Source organism: Xenopus laevis, chromosome 1L (genome assembly GCF_017654675.1).
Source record: "Xenopus laevis strain J_2021 chromosome 1L, Xenopus_laevis_v10.1, whole genome shotgun sequence".
Lineage (NCBI taxonomy): Eukaryota > Metazoa > Chordata > Amphibia > Anura > Pipidae > Xenopus > Xenopus laevis.
In genome coordinates this window covers 181098950-181121705 of record NC_054371.1, presented here as the reverse complement: position 1 = coordinate 181121705, position 22756 = coordinate 181098950, and the positions used below count along the sequence as shown (strand labels likewise).

The following is a 22756-nucleotide window of genomic DNA, read 5'->3' as shown; positions in this document are numbered from 1 at the left end:
TTCTGCTTTCAAGATTTCTTGAAAGCAGAAAGGTTGGAAAAAAGTCGGACAGAGCGTGGAAGAGAGTTCCAGAGGAGGGGCGCAACTCCTTTATATTTGAATGTGGCTCACAGATAAAAAAAAAAGGTTGGGAATCTCTGGTGTAGGTGTTTTCATTCTTTATGTTATCAGTAAAAATGTAAAAAAAAAAAACACCCACTCCTCCAGGGTCATGTTAGAAATCCATGTTCATTTCTCCACGTATGAGTAACCAATAAACTTTTCTTTTAAAAGAACATTAATGTCTCTGTAATAAGGGGTCGGTTAAAAACTCCACAGCATCTTTAAGGCTCCCATAAGCTTATTAAAATGATTCTGGAATAAACTGAAAATATTGTTAGGCCTGCTATTGTTATTTTTAAACGTACAGTTATTTAAAGCATCAGATATTGATTACTTGTTATACTATTCCTTTTTTTTAAAAAAAAGGATCTGCAATCATTGTAAATGATTATAAATGATCATAATTAAAGGTAATTTTCCCTAACTGTAATTTTCATTCATTCATCATATTAAATCATTAGAAAGTCTCTTAAACTGATAATAACCTTAAGCTGATTCTGTTATTGCTGTTTGAAAATTATTAGAGGCTGGTTGTTACATGATTTCTTTTTTCCACTGAGTGCCATCTTTGTTTGCCTACTAGTGATGGGTGAATTTATTCGCCAGGTGCGAATTCGTGGCAAATTTCGAAAAATCGCTGGCGTCAAAAACGAGACGCCGGCGCCGTTTCACGATTTGTTCACTGTTTCGCGAATTTTGTGGGAAATTCGCAAATTTTTCAGCAAAGCGAAATGGCGCAAATTCGCCCATGACTATTGCCTACTTTAATTTCAGCATAACTGCAAAAAAGGATGGGGGGCAAAACACAAATTTAACGTGCAACACAGCTGTGATCTGTGTAAAATTCACACTTCACTGCTCAAGGAACAAGGAAGATGAAAGTGATTTCACTTTGGTCAGATGTTTGGTACAGCATGGTTCTTGCTGGTGTTTGTGTGGCCCTGTGGACAAGATTCACAACAGATGGTGACATGCTTAAAGTCCCAAAGGGCCTCTATCTGCACCCCTGTTCAAAATGTCACCTACTTTGCTCTGAGTTTAAAGGACAAACTATCTACTGTAATTGGCCCGGAAATGTGATTGCCATCTAAGGTACAGGTGAATTTATGTCAAGACAAGTCAATACAGATACATAAAGCTTGGGAAGTACCCTGGGTCATTCCAAATTATATTGGCAACTGATGCCCCATCATGGGCTAGTTGTTTCTATTGCAGCTTTAGCTCCATTTCCAGTAATGACGATAGTAATGAATGGTAAAGGTTTTTAAAGGAGAACTAAACCCTAAAAAGTAAAATGCCATATGCATTTCCTGGGGCTGTGGTTGCCTTGTTTTGATACAAAACCCCAAATCATAATGTTCAGCATTTCTAGCCTATTTCTCTGTTAAGCTTTAGTTCTTATTTAATAGGCCGTTAACCTCAAAATTGTAAACTAAGTGAATATTCCGTCCATTTGATCAAAGCTGTTTGATATATAGATAGATAGATAGATAGATAGATAGATAGATAGATATAGATATATAGATAGATAGAGATGTCGCGAACTGTTCGCCGGCGAACTTGTTCGCGCGAACATCGGGTGTTCGCGCTCGCCGGAAGTTCGCGAACGTCGCGCGACGTTCGCCATTTTGGGTTCGCCATTGTTGGCGCTTTTTTTTGCCCTCTCACCCCAGACCAGCAGGTACATGGCAGCCAATCAGGAAGCTCTCCCCTGGACCACTCCCCTTCCCTATAAAAACCGAAGCCCTGCAGCGTTTTTTCACTCTGCCTGTGTGTGCTGAAGAGATAGTGTAGGGAGAGAGCTGCTGCCTGTTAGTGATTTCAGGGACAGTTGAAAGTTTGCTGGCTAGTAATCGTTTTGATACTGCTCTGTTATTGGAGGGACAGAAGTCTGCAGGGGTTTGAGGGACATTTAAGCTTAGGTAGCTTTGCTGGCTAGTAATCTACCTTCTACTGCAGTGCTCTGTATGTAGCTGCAGTGGGCAGCTGTCCTGCTTCTGATCTCATCTGCTGACTGCTGCAATAACAGTAGTCCTTGTAAGGACTGCTTTTATTTATTTTTTTGTTGTTTTACTACTACTACTACTACTACTACTATAAGAGCCCAGTGCTATTAGTCTAGCAGTGTTGGGGAGTGGGACTGGTGTGCTAATCTGCTGCTCCTAGTAGTTCAGCAGCACCAACTTTAATTTTTTTTTTTAATATTCATTTTTTTTTTATTTTACTTTTTTTATTTTACTACCGCTGTAGTAGTGTATAAGTTGACCTTTTAGGCATTATTTGCCCTGTAGGCATTATTTGCACACTGTTTTCTTCAACCCGCCATCGAGCTGTGTGACCTTGTTCACATTCTGTCTAAATATCCATAATATTACCGTCTCCAGAAAAAACACCGGAGTCACTTTTTTCAAGCAGCCATAATATATTTTACGTAATCCGTATCCACCGCTGTAGTAGTGTATACGTTGGCCTTGTAGGCATTATTTGCACACTGTTTTCTTCAACCCGCCATCGAGCTGTGTGACCTTGTTCCCATTCTGTCTAAATATCCATAATATTACCGTCTCCAGAAAAAACACCGGAGTCACTTTTTTCAAGCAGCATTCATATATTTTACGTAATCCGTATCCACCGCTGTAGTAGTGTATACGTTGGCCTTGTAGGCATTATTTGCACACTGTTTTCTTCAACCCGCCATCGAGCTGTGTGACCTTGTTCCCATTCTGTCTAAATATCCATAATATTACCGTCTCCAGAAAAAACACCGGAGTCACTTTTTTCAAGCAGCATTCATATATTTTACGTAATCCGTATCCACCGCTGTAGTAGTGTATACGTTGGCCTTGTAGGCATTATTTGCACACTGTTTTCTTCAACCCGCCATCGAGCTGTGTGACCTTGTTCCCATTCTGTCTAAATATCCATAATATTACCGTCTCCAGAAAAAACACCGGAGTCACTTTTTTCAAGCAGCATTCATATATTTTACGTAATCCGTATCCACCGCTGTAGTAGTGTATACGTTGGCCTTGTAGGCATTATTTGCACACTGTTTTCTTCAACCCGCCATCGAGCTGTGTGACCTTGTTCCCATTCTGTCTAAATATCCATAATATTACCGTCTCCAGAAAAAACACCGGAGTCACTTTTTTCAAGCAGCCATAATATATTTTACGTAATCCGTATCCACCGCTGTAGTAGTGTATACGTTGGCCTTGTAGGCATTATTTGCACACTGTTTTCTTCAACCCACCATCGAGCTGTGTGACCTTGTTCCCATTCTGTCTAAATATCCATAATATTACCGTCTCCAGAAAAAACACCGGAGTCACTTTTTTCAAGCAGCATTCATATATTTTACGTAATCCGTATCCACCGCTGTAGTAGTGTATACGTTGGCCTTGTAGGCATTATTTGCACACTGTTTTCTTCAACCCGCCATCGAGCTGTGTGACCTTGTTCCCATTCTGTCTAAATATCCATAATATTACCGTCTCCAGAAAAAACACCGGAGTCACTTTTTTCAAGCAGCATTCATATATTTTACGTAATCCGTATCCACCGCTGTAGTAGTGTATACGTTGGCCTTGTAGGCATTATTTGCACACTGTTTTCTTCAACCCGCCATCGAGCTGTGTGACCTTGTTCCCATTCTGTCTAAATATCCATAATATTACCGTCTCCAGAAAAAACACCGGAGTCACTTTTTTCAAGCAGCATTCATATATTTTACGTAATCCGTATCCACCGCTGTAGTAGTGTATACGTTGGCCTTGTAGGCATTATTTGCACACTGTTTTCTTCAACCCGCCATCGAGCTGTGTGACCTTGTTCCCATTCTGTCTAAATATCCATAATATTACCGTCTCCAGAAAAAACACCGGAGTCACTTTTTTCAAGCAGCATTCATATATTTTACGTAATCCGTATCCACCGCTGTAGTAGTGTATACGTTGGCCTTGTAGGCATTATTTGCACAGTGTTTTCTTCAACCCGCAATCGAGCTGTGTGAGCTTGTTCACATTTTGTCTAAATATTGATAATATTATCGTCTCTAGAAAAACCACTTGAGTTACTTTTTTTCAAGCAGCATTCATATATTTTACGTAATCCGTATCCACCGCTGTAGTAGTGTATACGTTGACCTTGTAGGCATTATTTGCACACTGTTTTCTTCAACCCGCCATCGAGCTGTGTGAGCTTGTTCACATTTTGTCTAAATATTGATAATATTATCGTCTCTAGAAAAACCACTTGAGTTACTTTTTTTCAAGCAGCATTCATATATTTTACGTAATCCGTATCCACCGCTGTAGTAGTGTATACGTTGACCTTGTAGGCATTATTTGCACACTGTTTTCTTCAACCCGCCATCGAGCTGTGTGAGCTTGTTCACATTTTGTCTAAATATTGATAATATTATCGTCTCTAGAAAAACCACTTGAGTTACTTTTTTTCAAGCAGCATTCATATATTTTACGTAATCCGTATCCACCGCTGTAGTAGTGTATACGTTGACCTTGTAGGCATTATTTGCACACTGTTTTCTTCAACCCGCCATCGAGCTGTGTGAGCTTGTTCACATTTTGTCTAAATATTGATAATATTATCGTCTCTAGAAAAACCACTTGAGTTACTTTTTTTCAAGCAGCATTCATATATTTTACGTAATCCGTATCCACCGCTGTAGTAGTGTATACGTTGACTTTGTAGGCATTATTTGCACAGTGTTTTCTTCAACCCGCCATCTAGCTGTGTGTATTATCGTTTCCAGAAAAACCAACTGAGTTTTTGTTGTTGTTGTTGTTTTTTTAAAAATAATGCCAGGCAAAGGCAGGCCGCCACGCAGAGGCCGTGCTAGGGGCCGTGCTGCTATGCAATCCTGTGGCCCTAGCAAATTTCCCAGTTTTAAAAAGCCAATGACCCTGAACTCCCAAAATGCTGAAGAGGTAGTTGACTGGCTTACACAGCACACCCCATCCTCTACCGTTTCTAACTTTACCACAACATCCTCCTCATCCTCCACTGCTATGGCCACCCCACGTAACACTTCCTCCACCACCGGTGCCCCTTCTTCACTGGGGTCAGAGGAGTTATTTTCCAATGAGTTTCTTGAACTGAGTAATGCGCAACCATTATTGCCAGAAGAAGATGAAGGAGATGAGGACCTTACACCAGATTTAATTCTGGCAGAGAACACGATAGAGATGGACATAATGAGTGATGAGGAGGAGGTCCCCGCTGCTGCTTCCTTCTGTGATGTGTCAGAAGAAATTGATGCATCTGAGGAGAATGATGATGAGGAGATTGATGTTTTGTGGGTGCCTAGTAGAAGAGAGCAAGAGGAGGGTAGTTCAGATGGAGAGACGGAGAGTCAGAGAGGCAGTAGGAGAATAAGACTTAGAAGAAGCAGGGAGGACAGCCCGCAGGGATCAGCAGGGCAACAACATGTATCGGCACCTGTGTTCAGCCGGCCAACGCACCCGCCATTGCCGCCAATACCGCCAACTCCGCCAACTTCTACTGTTACCGCCAGATCGCACACTTCCAAAAAGTCAGCAGTGTGGGATTTTTTTAATGTGTGTGCCTCTGACAAAAGCATTGTAATTTGCAATGAGTGCAGTCAGAAACTGAGCCTTGGTAAGCCCAACAGCCACATAGGTACAACTTCTATGCGAAGGCACATGAGCGGCAAGCACAAAGCACTTTGGGAGCAACACCTCAAAGGCAACAGGCAAACTAAAAGCCACACTCCTTCTGGTCCAGCATCTTACTGCTCTACCTCTGCTCTCCTTGACCCGTCTGAACCACCCTCCACTCCGCCTTCCACCTTGACCACCTGTTCCCATTCCCAGTCATCTGCCACCAGCCAAGTTTTGTGAAGGCCATGTTTGAGCGTAAGAAGCCAATGTCTGACTGTCACCCCCTTGCCCGGCGTCTGACAGCTGGCTTGTCTGCACTCTTAGCCCGCCAGCTTTTACCATACCAGCTGGTGGACTCTGAGGCCTTCCGCAAATTTGTAGCAATTGGGACACCGCAGTGGAAGGTACCCAGCCGCAATTTTTTTTCTAAAAAGGGAATACCACACCTGTACCAACATGTGCAGAGCCAAGTTACCGCATCTCTGTCACTTAGTGTTGGGCCAAAGGTCCATATGACTACTGACGCATGGTCCTCCAAGCATGGTCAGGGCAGGTATGTCACCTACACTGCCCACTGGGTGAACTTGGTAATGGCTGGGAAGCAGGGAATGGGTAGCTCAACAACAACAGTGGAGTTGGTTCACCGCCACGGATTGCACGCGGTTCTGCCACCACCTCTACTCCTCCATCGCTCTCTACCTCGTCTTCTTCTTCTTCTTACTCTGCTGCTGGGTCCTCCTTCTCCTCCTCCACACCTGTGCACCCCCAGCTCCCCCTAGGCTATTCGACGTGCCAGGTACGCCGTTGTCACGCTGTCTTGGGGATGACGTGCCTGGAAAGCAAAAACCATACCGGATCTGTACTCCTGTCATCTCTGCAGTCACAGGCCGATCGGTGGCTGACCCCACACCAACTGCAGATCGGAAAAGTGGTGTGTGACAATGGAAGCAATCTGTTGGCAGCGTTGAGACTAGGCAATTTAACACATGTGCCCTGCATGGCACATGTGTTAAATTTAATAGTCCAACGTTTTGTCTCCAAGTACCCAGGATTCCAGGACGTTCTCACCCAGTCCAGAAAGGTGTCGGCCCATTTCAGACGTTCCTACACAGCCATGGCACGCCTTGCTGACATTCAGCAGCGCTACAACATGCCAGTCAGGCGTTTGATTTCTGACAGCCAGACTCGCTGGAATTCAACGCTCCTTATGTTGGAACGTCTGCTGCAACAACAAAGGGCCGTCAACGAGTACCTTTTTGAACTGGGTGGTAGGACTGGATCTGCACAGCTGGGGATTTTTTTCCCCCGTTACTGGGTGCTTATGCGCGATGCCTGCAGGCTCATGCGACCTTTTGAAGAGGTGACAAATATGGTCAGTCGCACCGAAGGCACCATCAGCGACCTAATACCCTTCGCTTTCTTCCTGGAGCGTGCCGTGCGACGAGTGACAGATGAGGCTGTAGACCAGCGTGACGAGGAGCTGGAAGCGCACGATTTCTGGTCGGAATCACCAGAACGAACCCAGGCACCTGCTGCAACGCAGGGAGAGGTGCCAGAAGTGGAGTCAGAGGAGGAAGGTGGCTTTGTGGAGGAGGAGGAGGAGGACCAACAGGAGCAGGCTTCCCAGGGGGCTAGTGGTGACCTTTTGGGGACCCCTGGTCTTGTACGTGGCTGGGGGGAGGAGACCGTGGATGATGCAGTCCTTGATAATGAGGAAGCGGAGATGGATAGCTCTGCATCCAACCTTGTGAGAATGGGGTCTTTCATGCTGTCATGCCTGTTGAAGGACCCCCGTATCAAGAGGCTTAAGGAGAAGGACCTGTACTGGGTCGCAACGCTACTAGACCCTCGGTACAAGCATAAAGTGTCAGAAATGTTACCAACATACCACAAGTCCGAAAAGATGCGGCATTTACAAACCAGCCTGCAAAACATGTTGTACAATGCTTTTAAGGGTGATGTCACTTCAGGAACTCATCAACATTCCAGGGGCAGAGGTGCCAGTAATCCTGCCACGAGCACACCTGCAAGGACAAAGCCCTTTGGCCAGTCTGTAACGTCAGACATGCAAATGTTTTTCTGTCCAAGGCAGCGCCACAACCCTTCTGGATCCACCCTCAAAGAACGCCTCGACCGGCAGGTAGCGGACTACCTGGCATTAACTGCAGATATCGACACTCTGAGGAGCGATGAACCCCTGGACTACTGGGTGCGCAGGCTTGATCTGTGGCCAGAGCTGTCACAATTTGCCATGAACCTCTTGTCTTGCCCAGCCTCAAGTGTGCTCTCAGAAAGGACCTTCAGTGCAGCAGGAGGGATTGTAACTGAGAAGAGAACTCGCCTAGGTCACAAAAGTGTCGATTACCTGACCTTTATTAAAATGAATGAGGGGTGGATCTCGGAGGGTTACTGCACGCCGGAAGACTTGTTCTGACTTCTATGCAGCTGTCCTTCTCTTCAAGCCTCATGACTCCACACACAGCTGTCCTTTAGCGTCCTCCTCCTCCCTCCGCCACCGTTACAAACTAGGGTGCAAACCCTACTGGTTTAATTTTTTCTGGCCTCTGTGCTTCAGTGGCTGCAACCAAAAAAACTGGGCAAACAATGTCTACAAGGTCAACGTATGGCAAAAAATGACTATTTTCAGCATTTATATGGCATATTTTTTCTGGCAACTGTGCTTCAGTGGCTGCGTCCAAAAAAATGCATATTTTCTGCATTTATATGGCATAATTTTTCTGGCAACTGTGCTTCAGTGGCTGCGACCAAAAAAATGCATATTTTCTGCATTTATATGGCATAATTTTTCTGGCCTCTGTGCTTCAGTGGCTGCAACCAAAAAAATTTATATTTTCAGCATTTATATGGCATAATTTTTCTGGCCTCTGTGCTTCAGTGGCTGCAACCAAAAAAATTTATATTTTCAGCATTTATATGGCATAATTTTTCTGGCAACTGTGCTTCAGTGGCTGCGACCAAAAAAATTACTATTTTCAGCATTTATATGGCATATTTTTTCTGGCCTCTGTGCTTCAGTGGCTGCGGCCAAAAAAACTGGGCAAACAATGCCTACAAGGTCAACGACGTTGACCTTGTAGGCATTGTTTGCCCAGTTTTTTTGGCCGCAGCCACTGAAGCACAGAGGCCAGAAAAAATATGCCATATAAATGCTGAAAATAGTAATTTTTTGCCATACGTTGACTCAACGTATATGGCAAAAAATGACTATTTTCAGCATTTATATGGCATATTTTTTCTGGCAACTGTGCTTCAGTGGCTGCGACCAAAAAAATGCATATTTTCTGCATTTATATGGCATAATTTTTCTGGCCTCTGTGCTTCAGTGGCTGCAACCAAAAAAATTTATATTTTCAGCATTTATATGGCATAATTTTTCTGGCAACTGTGCTTCAGTGGCTGCGACCAAAAAAATGCATATTTTCTGCATTTATATGGCATAATTTTTCTGGCCTCTGTGCTTCAGTGGCTGCAACCAAAAAAATTTATATTTTCAGCATTTATATGGCATAATTTTTCTGGCAACTGTGCTTCAGTGGCTGCGTCCAAAAAAACTGGGCAAACAATGTCTACAAGGTCAACGTATGGCGAAAAATTACTATTTTCAGCATTTATATGGCATATTTTTTCTGGCAACTGTGCTTCAGTGGCTGCGTCCAAAAAACTGGGCAAACAATGCCTACAAGGTCAACGTATGGCAGTTGTTTAAAGAGAACAGTAGATTACTAGCCAGCAAAGCTACCTAAGCTAAAATGTCCCTCAAATCCCTGCAGACTTCTGTCCCTCCAATACAGAGCAGTATCAAGCAGATTACTAGCCAGCAAGCTTACTATCATCTGTCCCTGAAATCACTAACAGCTCTCCCCCTACACTATCTCTTCCAAGCACACACAGGCAGATTTTTCAGATACATTTTTGCCCTTGATCCCCCTCTGGCATGCCACTGTCCAGGTCGTTGCACCCTTTAAACAACTTTAAAATCATTTTTCTGGCCAGAAATGTCTTTTCTAGATGTTAAAGTTCGCCTTCCCATTGAAGTCTATGGGGTTCGCGAACCGTTCGCGAACCGCTCGCATTTTTGCGCAAGTTCGCGAATATGTTCGCGAACTTTTTTTCCGACGTTCGCTACATCCCTATAGATAGATATAGATATATAGATAGATATATAGATAGATATAGATATATAGATAGATATAGATATATAGATAGATAGATATAGATATAGAGATATAGAGATATAGAGATATAGATAGAGAGAGAGAGAGAGAGAGAGAGAGATAGATAGATAGATAGATAGATAGATAGAGAGAGAGAGAGAGAGAGAGAGAGAGAGAGAGAGAGAGAGAGAGAGAGAGATATGTAAAAAAGACTTATATGTATGTCATTATGGACAGTTTTCTATTGGAAGAGCATAGAACTGTATACTTTTAAATGCCAGTTATTCTCTTTTAGGGTAGGCAAATCCTCTCTAAACCTTCTTTATTTTCCACCTATGAATGTGATTTGAAATTGCTGTACAGCTGTAGTTCTGGATAAAGTCAAACCATATGGAGCATGACGAACCATTCAGCATTTTACCATACCCAAAACTCCTATTAAAGTGGTTTTTCATGATCCTCCATGGTTTCCTTCCTTTAATGCATCAATATTGACATCTTATTAACTGCCCATATAATAAAACATTTTGGGCCTGGTTCAGTTCAGTGAGAAAAAAAGGTTTATCACATGAAAACGTATGGATGAGATTCAATTTGAGATGCAATTTAATTAAAAACAAACATTTGAAAACTCTATTGACGTCCATGAGATTAAACCATGAGATAACGTTTTCTCATTTAATTGAATCTGGCCCTTTGTTTTTTAATTGATATATTCACCAAGCTCATCTATTATGGCCTTCCATTTTTCTTCATCTTTGGTAACCCCACTGGGATATCTTTAAGTACAGACTTTAATGCCACCAGTGCAATCTGTGTTGCTCATTTGTCTTTATGATCACAATGAGAAGAATTATTCTAAGGTGCCCACTTGTTTCCATCTTCCATTATGCAATTGTCAGATATAAAAGGTTGTGATTTTAATGGTGAAATTGTTGGTTAATATAATTTTAATATAATATAAACTTGTGATTTACAACTTAAAAGTGCACTTTGCCTTTATTTGTTTTACTTAATGTGATCAAAGTGGCAAACTGGTGGAAAAAAATAAACATTTAATATGTTTTAAAATGGTTTAATGATAAAAAAAACATTATCAGAATAGCAATGCCAAAGGACTGATTTATTCAGAGTTTGTGTTTGTTTGCAGTGGAGAATACATCAGCATCTTATTCCTCTGATTTTATTATTGGACAGTAGCCAGCATTCAAATTTAGTCTTTGAAGCCATGCATAGATAACATCCTGTTCTTATGAGTACAATTCTGTCCTAGGTTTGTGAAAACTATTTAACAATTCAGTAGTTCAGTTTTACCATTGTCTACTTGACATGTTTTTATTGTTATGCGCGCCATCTGTACTCCACCCACGTGCTGTGGAAGGAGAAAAATAACAAGCTCTAATTTGTATTGTACTTAATATCTCAGTAAATTCATTTAATTGCATGGTGCATCTCCGAATTCTTTATGATGCTGCACTACGGATGAACAAAATGCACAATGGAACAATGTAAAATTGTGTTATTTGATTAAAAATGTCCTAATAAAATATGTATGAGATATGTATTTAATTAATTATATAAGAGTAAAGTTAATTGAATTCCTTACCCTTCCCATGTCACGGTTCCTGCCATACATCAACATTTGGTTGGGATAAAAATATATAGTGATAAATTCTATCTATGTTGCTCACATTAAAGTGGTTGTTCACCTGTGAGTTAACTTTTAGGGGCGTATTTACTTGAGGGTGAAGTAGCGCCAATTTACTAACAGGAGCTATCGGTCATCCGCACTCTATTGCCAAGCAACAATTCACTCTGGCGAATTGACTTTACTTCGCAAATTCAATGAAATGGGGATTTTACTGAACGTTACCACTTTCAACAGACTTGCCTTCGCCAGCTCAAACCAGGCGAAGTGCATTGGAGTGCATAGATCTTCCTCAATCTTCTGTTACTGACATCATATTTTTTAGTGGAAAAAGCTTCTAAGTCTCAAAAAACGCTGGGTTCTTTTCCTTTTTCAGAGTGATAGGCTGCAAAAGTCCTTAAAAATGTTTCTTTATTAAGGTTCCCTGGACTTGTGTAATATAATGTATTTGTTGCAACATATACGTCCATTCAACTTTAAATTTCCCGCCGTATGCAAATTAACCTGAGCGCAAGACCTCTGGGGAATTTGCGATAGGCAAAAATTAATGCTAGCGCATCTTCGCTCTCAATTGCTCGCATTGCTGAAGTAACACTAGCGCAACGTCGCCAGCATTAGGTGCCCATGTCGAAACTCCGCATTCCAGTGAATTAGTGTCTGAGTGAATTTTCGTCTGGCGAAGTGTAGCGATGGCTGCGAAGTGGTCGCTGGCGAATTTTCGTTCTCGAGTAAATCTGCCCCATAGTATGATGAAGAGAGTGATATTCTGGGACCATTTGAAATAGGTTTTCCCTTTTTATTATTTGTGGTTTTTGTGTTAGATATGGGACCTGTTATCCAGAATGCTCGAGACCTGGGGTTTTCCAGATAACGGATCTTTCCGTAATTTGGATCTTCATGCAACTATTAAGTAAACCCAATAGGCTGATTTTGCATCCAATAAAGATTAATTAAATCTCAATTTGGATCAAGTACAAGGTACCATTTCATTACTACAGAGAAAAAGGAAATAATTTTTAAAAAAATTTAATTACAGTATTTGGATAAAATGGAGTCTATCGGGCAGATTTACTAACCGGCAAAAATCGCCAGCAACCACTTCGCACCCAGTGCAACACTTCACCAGGCAAGAATTCGCTCAGACAACGTTAATTAACTAAAATGTGGTGTTTGGTCCTGGGCATCGAACGCTGGCGACTTTTTGCTAGCGGTATTTCAGTAATGCGAGCATTTCAAAGCGAAGATACATTAGCATTCATTTTTGCCTAGCCAAAAGTCGCTAGAGATCTTATGCTCAGGTTAATTTGCACATGTTGGGAAATTGTCGTTAGCATTAGCCAATTCACCCTTTAGTAAATCTACCCCTATGGGAGACGACCTTTCCATAATACAGAGCTTTCTGGATAACGGATCCAAAACCTGTATATAGCCTTTTATTCAGAATCTCTTCAGGTTGAAATTTCAGCAATCTGGTTGCTGTGGTCCAAATTACCCTAGCAACCATGCACTGATTTGTATAAGTGACTGGAATTTGAATAGGAGAGGGCCTGAATACTTCCTGATGATGAGTAATAAAAAGTAGCAATAAAATTACATTTGTAGCCTTGCAAAGCATTTGCTTTTTAGATAGAGTGGATGACCCCCATTTGAAAGCTGGAAAGGGTCAGAAGAAGAAGGCAAATTATATATAAATTATAATAATAAATGACAACCAATTGAAAAGTTGCTTAGAATTGGCCATTCTATAAAATATGAAAAGTTAACTCAAAAGTGAACCACCTCTTTAAAAGTGGAAATTGCAGGGCAGGATTCTAAGTGCAAAAACAAGGACAAGACACAACGTTTTTCGTACTTTGCCTGTGATCGGTAGTGCTACAGTATATTAATGAAAGGCTACTTTTTAAATTGTTTTAATTGGAATGCAACTGTACAATGTAAATTAACAACAACAAAAAGAAGTTGGATGTTGGTGATAGATGTTTTGTTCAGAATGTAATAACTTTAGAAGCAACTCTTGCATAGAAAATTATGATCTAGGCAGAGGCAATTCTGGCCCCTCTCCCTCCTGAGGCGACTTTCTCAACTCACTTCATTGACGCAGCGCCCCTAGGCCTAGACTAGCTCAGAAAACAATTGTGTACTGTAACTCATCACACAAGATCAAGAACATCAGAAGCCACTGAGGGGTTAATTAACATGAATGATGTCAATAAGACATTAAGCATAAATGTAATGTAATTCACTTTTTTCAATGTATACAATTATAACGCCTTACTTTTACTGCAGTACAATGAAAAAAAGAGTGTGGGCTGTGTGTAATTTGCATTAAATATGGTATACAAAAATAAAATACTTGTGTGATTTAACATTTATCCACTTTCTTCCTTCTAAAATCCATTTTATAAAATTCTAATATTGTATATGGCATGTTTCTTGCAGTAGGGAACTAATAAGATTTAAAGCATCAAGCTGATCAGCAGAGAAAATAGTTTCATTCCCCACTGACTTAAAGGATTAGAAAAGTGCATATAACAGGCATGGGATTTGTGCAGGTGGCAGACAAATAGCAGGCCGGGGATCAAACCAGTTAAATCAGAATCAATGCAGGTACAGGACTGGACTAAATATCAGGAATAAAAGCCAGGAATGTGTATCCAAGATATCAGGAACCAAAAACTAAGGAACAGCAACATGAAAGATTCAGCCACAGCTTAATGGATAAGCCACCAAGAGTTTCAAAGAGTTACAAGGGTCCTTGAATAGAGAATGTTTTAGAAAGATAGTCTCAACAATGTCAAGGGAGAGTGAAAATTGAGGAAATTAAAAAAGTTAGAGGTTAGAGAGTTAGAGTGTAATGAATCCATTACCTGGTCTAGTGGGGGGATGGCAGGGTCACCTGCTGCCCCCTCGGTGGGGACGCCCGCCGCGTCACACTGTTGTTAGGCCGCAGGCGCCACTTCCTAGGCCGCAGGCACTGGTTCCATAGGGGGCGCACGGTGCGCCTCTGTGTATTTTTAAGGTGCAGGCGCGCTGGTGTTTAAAGCACAGTAGGGCTTGTGATCATTGCCCATTATAGGATCTTGTTCCTGGTGCTTTGTGCTTTTGAGCTTCTGTATTCTGTATTCTGATACCCGTTTTGACTCCTTTCTGGCTTTGACGATTCTACTCTCTGTATCCTGACCCTTGCCTGTTTACCGACTCCAATTCTGCTTAACCCTGTGATTGACTTCCTGGTTTGACCCTTGCCTGCTCCTCCGCCTGCCCCGACCCGGCCTGATTTGACTATGAGTCTGTCTAAACACCTAGTACCACGACCTTCTGCCCAAAGACTTGCTTACAGTTGTGCCCCTTTGTCTGCCCAGAACCCCTCGCCTAGCATCTCTCGTTTTAAGACCTGGCTGCATCTGAGTAGCTGAGGGCTCTTAGCGAAGCCAAAGGCAGCTGCTACAAGCAGAAGCACGAGCCGAGACCAGGGTGCTTGGAATTGCTTCTGGGTTTAGGCCGCCGACCGTTACATAGAGTCAAAAATATCACCAACACCTTCAGTGGCTCACCAAGGAACAGCTCACCATTGGATTCCCAACTGCAGACAGGTTTCATCCTTGTTGGAGCTAATCAGTGCAATGCAGGGGTTTCCAATGAACACATGTAGAGCCAGAGAAGTGGATCCACTAGAAAGGCCATTTTTGAGAAGATATGTTCCTCATTTGCATGCAAATTAAAACCCAATACAAAAAAAACAATAATAGAAGAGGGCAAAATGAACTAAACTGGAAATTGAAAAGCAAAGAGGGTTGTATTAAGTTCCAGAGCATTAAAGCCAAACTCAGTTTTACTCCCAAGAGAAATTAAAACTGTCCTCATCTGATTTTCAAGCTGCAGAGAAATTGAAAGGAAACATTCACTATGAGAATTGTAATAGTCTTTCTACTTATTCTGAAGTAAAACCTGATTATATTTCTGCAACTCAATAATATTGAATCAAATACTGTTAATCTTGAAAACAAATGGGGTATAAAATTGGCATTTGAAAAGTCTCTGCCCCCATACAATGGTGCTGATCTACATATTCCATTCTGCCTCTTGAATTACATCTATTATTAGGTACAAATAATGTAGTACATAATACTTGTTTCAACCAAGCCAGAAAGATAAAGGAAAAAAACCAGACAGACAAACCGACCCAGTCTGCGTGTTAATTGTTAGCTTTAAAAAATTTTTTTTTTTATCAATAGACTATCATGATAGCCTTGTATATGTATAGGAAAATAAATCTCATTACAGACATTAAATTAAAGAGGTGATATGGGGTTTTTAAGGGATGCAACATTTCCCATTTTTAAGTAATACAGCAGTGCTATCCCCAGGACCACATGTTCAAAATATCAGGTTGGAGTTGGCATTGCTGCATCAGTATTGCTTTATAATTAGTGATGGGTGAATTTATTTGCGGCGAATTCCCTGCGATTAATAAATTTGCGAAAACCTCAGCGAAAATTCGCCAGCAAAAATGGACACTGGCGTCAAGAACGAGACGCCGGTGCCGTTTCCTGAATTTTTTGCAGTTTTGCGAATTATGCAGGAAATTCACGAATTTTCCGGCGAAACGCCCCAAATTCGCCCATCACTATATATAATCAAACCCATAAAAGAAAGCACATTAGAGGGATATTCACCTTTAAGTTAAGTTTTAGTATGCTATAGAATGGCTAATTCTAAGAAACTTTTACACTGGTCTTCATTTTTTTAAATGCCTATTTCTTCTGACTCTTTTCAGCTTTCAAATAGGGGTCACTCACCTAAAAAACAATGCTCTGTAAGGCTACACATGCATAGGGTCATTTGGACCCTAGCAACCAGATTGGTGAAATTGCAAACTGGAGAGCTTTGAATAAAAAGGTAAATAAAACAAATAAAAATGAAAACTAATTGCAAATTGTCACTCTGTGCATCATACTAAAAGTGAATTTAAAGGAGAACAACCATTTTAATTATGCTTAAAGTCAAACGATTATAAAAGTAATAAGAAACAAGTGCAAAGTATATGCTAGTTTGTATAACCTACAGTAACCAAATAGCTGTTAGATATACTGGTCTCCTGTTTAAAATAAAGTATCGGATTGGTTGCTATGGGTACTAGACTTAGAACACGCAACCTACATAATAATAGGTATGGTTAATCATAAGACTTAGATTTCATAGGCAACTTTGTTTACCTTGTTGTGACCATAACCTTTATACAGTTAGGTTAGATCCATTGGTAGGCTTGCTTGATTTACTGTGTGTGATTAAAGCAGAGGTCTGACTAGGTCAGTATGAATAAGATATTTAAGAAGAAAGATAGAGATACCCCGTAATTCCACAGCCTTTAGACAATTATCAAATTATAAAATTCCCATTGTTCTTTTGTTTGGCTGATGGGGGGGGAAGGGAGGGGGTGATATCACTCCAACTTGCAGTACAGCAGTAAAGAGTGATTGAAGTTTATCAGAGCACAAGTCACATGACTTGGGGCAGCTGGGAAATTGACAAAATGTCTAGCCCCATGTCAGATTTCAAAATTGACTATAAAAAAATCTGTTTGCTCTTTTGAGAAATGGATTTCAGTGCAGAATTCTGCTGGAGCAGCACTATTAACTGATTCATTTTGAAAGATTTTTTTCCCATGACAGAATCCCTTTAACTTATTTGCACCTTAAAAAATTAGAAATGAATTGCCACTTGTATATAAATAAAAAGTGCTTAGTTCTTCTATTTAAGTTAGATAAAACAATTATTGTAAATTGCAAAATTCCCCTCTAATAAAGTGCTGTGCCACAAATTTCATTTGAAAAAAAAAAAATGAATCCATTCAAGATGTTAATGTTTCGGGTTCTTACATTTCTGGTTATTTTTTCAGCAAATAACTCTTCCGTTGTCACTGATGTCCTACAATTTATTGCTTCATTAAAGCAGAGTGCTTTGTGACTTGGTGATTTCTGTCACCGGGTAAAACAATCTTTTATTTTGCCCCTATATAAAAAAAACTCAGCTTATTTGTTTCCCACTAGAACAAAACCCTGCCCAGCTATCTCATGTTTTATTCAGCTTTGCCTCCATCCTGAGAATGTACAAAAGATCTAGCAGCTACAATATACAGCCTGGAGATTTGTTTGGACAGTCACTATACCTGGATATAGCAAGCCATGTGTTTTGCTGGTGAAACGACCCTTTATTATGTGAAACATATATGGCATTAGAAAGCATTTCTTAACCTTTTTAAATATTTTAAATGCTATGAATTGTTGATATTTTAAAGAGCACCATTGTTCTTTAAAATGATATTACTACTGAGTTTCACTGTATTAAAGGGAAATAGGGTTCAATTCATAAATCACATCCTGGGAAATGGATTTGATCAATACTGATATTGATTGAGTCCACTGGAAAAACATACAGTACTTAAAAAAAAGGTTTACATTGTCCATAGTCTTCAGTGTAATTCCACACCTTGGCCACTTTTTAATTTAAGGGTCTAGGCAGACACAGCCAATGATAAATAACTAACTCTATTACATCTATCAAATCAGCCTGTCAATTCAATCAAATTGATGTGAAAGGTTGAAACGATCTTTCAAACATTCTGGCAAAGGAATCCTGCAACACTACCCTTTCAGTCTTTGATAAATCTGCTCTTAATTTTAAGAAATCACTTTGCTATATGTACCACCCAAAATGGAATTCTGCCCCTTAGTAACAATATACTAATTCACTAAACTTTGTAAGGGTATTAATGTTTTGTACTGTACTGTTTTCAAGCATACTGGATGACAAATGTAGAATATAAAACTGAAGCAAGAAATATTCTAGTACTTGAGACAAAAGTGATATCTTGGTAATTCGTTTTTAAAATGAATGTAATGAATTTACAGATGTCACCGCTTCTATTGCCAGAAGGGACAGATCATAATAAATGGACTTAGCTGGTAAACATACGTAACAGTGCATTGGGGTCACCAGAACACATTGCATCCAACGCTTGGTTATAAGACATTTTTTTTAAAATGTTCTCAGCTCTTATTGGAAGTGGTAGAGGAATTATTTCATGCCCATCACTTTATTTTCTTATAGTGTCCAAGTTCTGCTGAAGTTCTTAAGATCATACCTTAAGAACCCATAATGTGAATTTCCTTGTAAAAACCCCATTCTGCTGTGCATTGAAGATTAGGGATGTAGCGAACTGCCGATTTGGTGTTCGCGAACACCGGCAAATAATGCGAACGTTCGCGGACAGTTCGCGAACTTCGAACACCCGCTAAAATCGTTCGATTCGAACGATCGAAGGATTTTAATCATTCGATCGAAGGATTTTCATTCGAATCGAACGATCGAAGCCATTCGATCGAATGCTTTTCATTCTATCGAATGCTTACAATCGTTCGAACGAATGGAAATCGTTCGATTTTTAGCGGTCGAAGGAATTCGAATGGTCGAATGGTCGAACGACTTGTATTCGAATCGAACGCGAACTCAAAATGCGAACGTTCCCAAACGTTCGCGAACATTCGGCGGACGCGAACGTTCGAAGTTCGCGCGAACTAGTTCGCAGCAGAACAGTTCGCTACATCCCTATTGAAGATTTCTCATATCATATTAAAGGACAATGGAAGTTGAAACCACTTTGAAGTTACAGGTTATAAGCCACTGCCCAGTGATTCTAAAAGGAAACCTGGGACCCCAGGCCAACACAGCTCCTCTGTAAAAGAAGTACCAGTCTAGGGTAGGTTCTGCAGACAGAATGATCCCCTGCACTAAATGAAGGTATGTACTGTATGTACAATTCAGAAATCACCAAGAAACTTACCTAGGTTAGGATTTGGAATTACTAGGGTGTTCCTAATAAACTGACCTTCAAATATATTAACATTACATTTTAACATTTACATAACATTACAAGAATTCCCTACACGTCTTTATTTTCTAGTTGCTGTGCAGTGTAGTGTTGGGCAGAGGGTGTACAAGAAAATACTTCAGCAGCAAAAAAAATTGTTGCTTTATTCATGCCTCAAGCTAAGCGACGTTTCGAGCTTTTCCAGCCCTTTATCAAGCTTAATAAGTAAGTAATCGGAGTGCTGCTGAAGTATTTTCTTGTACATGAATCAGACCAGGACAGACAGTCACAGACGGCACCTGATGCTGCAAAGAGCGGTGAGAGTGTTTGTGTAGCCCTACTTTATGTTTGTTGGGCAGAGGGTGGATCTCCCTCTTTTCCTTCCACTTCAGAAGGGAGTGGATGTTACTGGGAGCCGAGGACTAACTTGTAGCCGGCCCAGGTAAAGGAAAGGCCCCAAGGATGGTGCAGCCCTTGGTGAAGTTGGAGAAACAGGGACCCCATGAATGAGGTATAGTCAGGGCAGGGTAAGAGCATTTTGTAGAAAGTCAGATAGACAGAATTATATAGCAAGGGAAGCCTGGCTCCAACTAGAATATATAGCAATGGAGTAGCACTCCCCTCAGGCAAGATTGATCTGTAGTGTATGGATCACAGATTAATAAGGATTTAGGTTATGTGATTTCCCTGATATAACATATGGGGATCAAGGTTACTATTCGGAGATCCTGAGGGTGCATCTATCAATGTGGTACACAATCTCCACAGGGATGTCACAGGGTGCTGGCTCAGAATTGCTGTAATGTTAGCTGATGTGTGTATACCAAAGGATTATGCGTATGAAAACCCTGATTTGCGTTTCAAGAGAATAAAGCCTGTTACTTTCTGTTATGTTCAAGAATCTGTTCTGGTATCCAGTTTCTCTACATCTCACCTTCACCCTTTCACATAGCAAAGGCCCATCTGGTGGAGAGAGAGTTAAATGTAACCAGTGCTCTGTCCATTTCCTAGCCTTGATGGGGTAACACAGTCGCATGTATAGTGTGAGAACTTTGGAAAGCAGCACATGGGCAGTATAGTAAAATTGGACATTTTACTGAACAAAGTATTATGATAACCACAATGGATCCACAGAAATTCTGTATAGATGGCAGTGCTAAGAATTAAAGTGCTGTAGGCCCCACTGTCAGGATCAGCCAGGATTCAAACTCTGGGGTGTGTGTTCCTGGGACTGATGCTGAGAGAGTTTGTGGATGATTACACAGTGAGGGGCACATTTACTAAGCTCGAGTGAAGGAATAGAAGAAAAAAAACTTTGAATTTCAAATATTTTTTTGGCTACTTCGACCATCGAATTGGCTACTTCGACCTTCGACTATGACTTCGACTTCGAATCGAACGATTCGAACTAAAAATCGTTCGACTATTCCACCATTCGATAGTCGAAGTACTGTCTCTTTAAAAAAAACTTCGACCCCCTACTTCGCCAACTAAAACCTACCGAGGTACAATGTTAGCCTATGGGGAAGGTCCCCATAGGCTTTCTAGCAATTTTCTGATCAAAGGAATTTCGTTCTATCGATGGATTGAAATCCTTCGTATCGTTCGATTCAAAGGATTTAATCGTTCAAACATTCGAATAGCGCTAAATCCCTAGACTTCGATATTCGAAGTCGAATGATTTAACTTCGATAGTTAGTAAATGTGCCCCTCAGTGTCATTGATGTTTTTGCTATGCCGCAGTCTGGAACAAATGTAAGTGTGGAGGCTGTGGATCCAGTTTTCCAGGCTACAATGTTGGATATGTTAAAACAGACCAGAAGGCAGAAAAGTCACTTGGTATCACAGCGACCCTGGCTGCTGGCTTTCCAGTGTTGACATTAATATCCAGCAAAGCCATGAAGCCCTTTTGGAAAGAGCAGTAGCAGTGGATCCTATCCAGAGTGTTAAAGGAAAGGTTGTTATTGATGCTTTCAGACTGATCAATGCTAACATGATAAACCCAGGCAAACCACTTTAACTTGAACAGAAGATGCTGTTGAATTTGCATAAAAAGAGCTGGATGGAGGACACTTCAGGACTACAGTGAACACTGTAAACTTAATGAGACTGTTGTAAAAGAGATGCTGGAGCTGGTGAAAAACTACAACAAGGAGGAAGATAAAATGACACCAGAAAAACTTGCAATACAAAATGTTAGGAAACAGGATCACAAGTGTCACTCAGAGGAGCATGTGGATGTTTTGATGACCTCAAATACTGTGTAATTCAGTGTTTAGCAGCTTTGTTGGACACAGTTTTATGTAATGGACAGTGCGTTTCTTTGTATCTGCACCTACCTGTTGGGATACAGCATATTCTATAGTCTACGAGTAATCAGTAGTACAGTCTCTGGCTCCTTGCTTGGTCATTTTGCCTCTTGATAATCATAAAAAGATGGAACAACAGGACTGGTAGAGTCTGAGGCAACAGAACTACCAAATCCAGTAATGGGCAAGGCAGGTCTGGCAAATTGGTCCTCTGGAACTGGACCAGGTGCTGGTACAGGAGCTGGGACAGGTTGAACTGCTGGCACATGAGCTGGAACGAGCAAGAATTCTGGCACCGGAGCTGGAATGGGCAAGACTGCTGGCACAGGAGCTGGAAAACTGGATCCACAGCCTCCATACTAACACTAGTTCCAGACTGTGGCATAGCAAACACATCAAGGACCGTGACTGTGTAATCATCCACAAACTCTCTCAGCATCAGTCCCAGGAACACACACCCCAGAGTTCAAATCCCAGCTGATCCTGACAATCAGGTTAAAAGTATTCATGTCTGTTCACTGGGAATTACATTTTTCCTTGTTCGTTAAACATCTTGTAGGGAGTTGTTACAATATGAAACCCTAAGACTCAAAAACCTGCCTAATAATATAGTTTTATTGTTCTCTCTGCAATCTAACTTGTACAGTGTAAAGAGTTTAGTTTGATGTTATGAACTATACTCATTGAAATTCAAGGCAAAGATATTAAAAACACTTGGAGAATATTAAGTATTGTTGCAGTGTAACCTTAAAGAGTAAGCAGGATGTAACAACAAAATATTAAATGTGATGTCAGCATCCTTACCCTGTTCTGTCTTTTACAAGGTCCACTTTCAAATATGCACTTCTTGTTATGCCATTTATATCTGTCAGCTCATTCAGTCTTTCTAAAAGCTTTTCTTTGTCCTTTATGTGTGGGTCATCTGTTCCTTGCGTTAGGCTGAAAAGTTGAATGCCTTCCACGCAAATAAAGCTTATTTTTTTTTAATCAAAGGTTTCCAATTTTAACAC

The 22756-nt window shown here is 40.8% G+C and overlaps 1 pseudogene; it reads left to right on the top strand.

Moving 5' to 3' along the window:
* The first annotated feature begins 1337 nt into the window (after nt 1-1337).
* Nucleotides 1338-21802, top strand: LOC121400937 (annotated as a pseudogene).
* The last annotated feature ends 954 nt before the right edge of the window (nt 21803-22756 follow it).